Here is a 1,859-nt window from a genome sequence, read left to right on the forward strand (position 1 = left end):
CTAGGTCTCCATATGAAAAACAACTATACATGGAGTTAATTGTGTGCAGCAATTATCTTTGGATGCATCAACTGAAACCAAATTCTAGTATGAACTGATCAATTGTTTATATATGTAGCATAAATAAATGGGAGTTTATAAGCGTTGATTTAGTCATAGCTGAATTTGAATAGGGTTAAATATGTATAAAAGAATGTCATTACAATGGTAAAAAAGAAGCCGTCATATATGAAGTTGAATTACAAAAAATGGAGATAGAAATATATTTATTGGGAAGAGAAAGGCCACATATTGGTCCCAATAATTCATATGGTTTATAAGCCAACATGAGCAAACAACCGTTTGAAATTTTGAGGGTAAACCTCACGGTCGACGACAACGAAATCCAGCTTGTATAAGATCTCTCTATTCAAAGATGGACATAACACGCACCAAGGTTTTTCATTGATGGGAGTGATACATCTTTTACCAAGGGAATGTGCATCCTTGCTTTTCCAATCTGCCTGCAATTGTATGGTTTTAGTACCGGCAGCCATAAACTGATGGAAATGAGAATTGTAGTTGCATAATAGAGTGAGAAATTCAGGAAGAAAAAGGTGAAAAAGAGAGAGAAGGAGATTCGGGGAACGCGGCCAGCAAGAAAATATTAAGGGTCTACGACCTGCTGCTGGCCGCCACTTTGTGCTTATCATGCTAGCTCGGCCAGCAAGAAAATATTAAGGGTCTACGACCTGCTGCTGGCCGCCACTTTGTGCTTATCATGCTAGCTCTGCGTACGCGCACGCCGACCATTGATGTCTTTTGAGGCTCACCCGGTCAGTTCTACATATAAACCAGCTGAGGATAGTAGTATCCAAGATAAATTAGTGAATGGAAGCAGCAAACTGAAGGAAAATAGGCCAACGAAAGCAGATGAAGAAGGCACAACAGGAAAGAGAGCTAACCTTCATTGCATACAATTATCCTGGAGCTCCATGAATGATAGTCGTCGAGGTGGAACTGGCCAGGGACAGGGACGGAAGCGACATAGCTTCGCAGTTGCGGATGAATCGATGGAGATGATGTCCCAGTTGTCCAACACCCAGTAGTGGTTTTACATATCCATCCTGATGGCCTATGAAATGTATTAACACCAGGTGCGTTGAACTTGAAAAAATCCCAGGAACAAAAAGTGAAAAGCAAAGCTCATGCCTGCAGTAGCAAAGTATACACATCTTCAGGCTGTAAATCCAAACATGCACAGATTCAGTGAGAAAACAAAGCTACGTATATAGGGTAACAAAAAGAAAATACTATGCAACATTTAGTCCTTCCTACCTAGGTTCTGTCAGCTCCATGCCTAACAAAGAATTACTAACTTCAGTTAGGACTTAGGACACAGAGTGACGCTGGAAATAGAGGAGACGGGCTCACCTGAGCGACCATGGGATTGATGTCTCCGCTCTTGAATCACCACTGCCTTCCTCCCAGGCTCCCATCGTGCAGACACGCCAGCAGTACCCCCGCCTATCCTCTGCCCTCTACCGGACGAAACCATGGCGAAGGCCGAACGAATTTCACGAGTCGAGGAAAAGCGACGAAATAGCCTTCCCCAGTAGGAGCGGACACGGCGGCCGCACTGCTAACCTTCGAACGCGGGCATGGCAAACCAGCTGGCGGGGAAGCCGGACTTCCTTGGCAGCCGCCGCGACGGCAGTGAGGACCGTACCCACGCAGCCGCCGGCAACGAAGAAGATCGGCCGGGGGAGCTCGGAAGCGGCGGATCGGAGGAAGGTGAGGGCGGTGGAGGCGTGCAATGCGGCGTGAATTTAGGACGGCACGGAGAAGCTATTTTGAGATGGAGCGTCCGGGAGTCTAGT

The 1,859-nt window shown here is 46.2% G+C and overlaps 1 long non-coding RNA gene across 1 annotated transcript; it reads right to left on the minus strand.

The window, feature by feature from the left end:
• Nucleotides 1–390: 390 nt before the first annotated feature.
• Nucleotides 391–1,859, minus strand: LOC139834119 (uncharacterized). Its single transcript, XR_011749491.1, has 3 exons — nucleotides 1,414–1,859; nucleotides 945–1,191; nucleotides 391–837 (listed from the first exon to the last, which is right to left on the minus strand). It is a non-coding gene; the product is annotated as an uncharacterized lncRNA (long non-coding RNA).

Source organism: Lolium perenne, chromosome 7 (assembly GCF_019359855.2).
Source record: "Lolium perenne isolate Kyuss_39 chromosome 7, Kyuss_2.0, whole genome shotgun sequence".
Taxonomy (NCBI): Eukaryota; Viridiplantae; Streptophyta; class Magnoliopsida; order Poales; family Poaceae; genus Lolium; species Lolium perenne.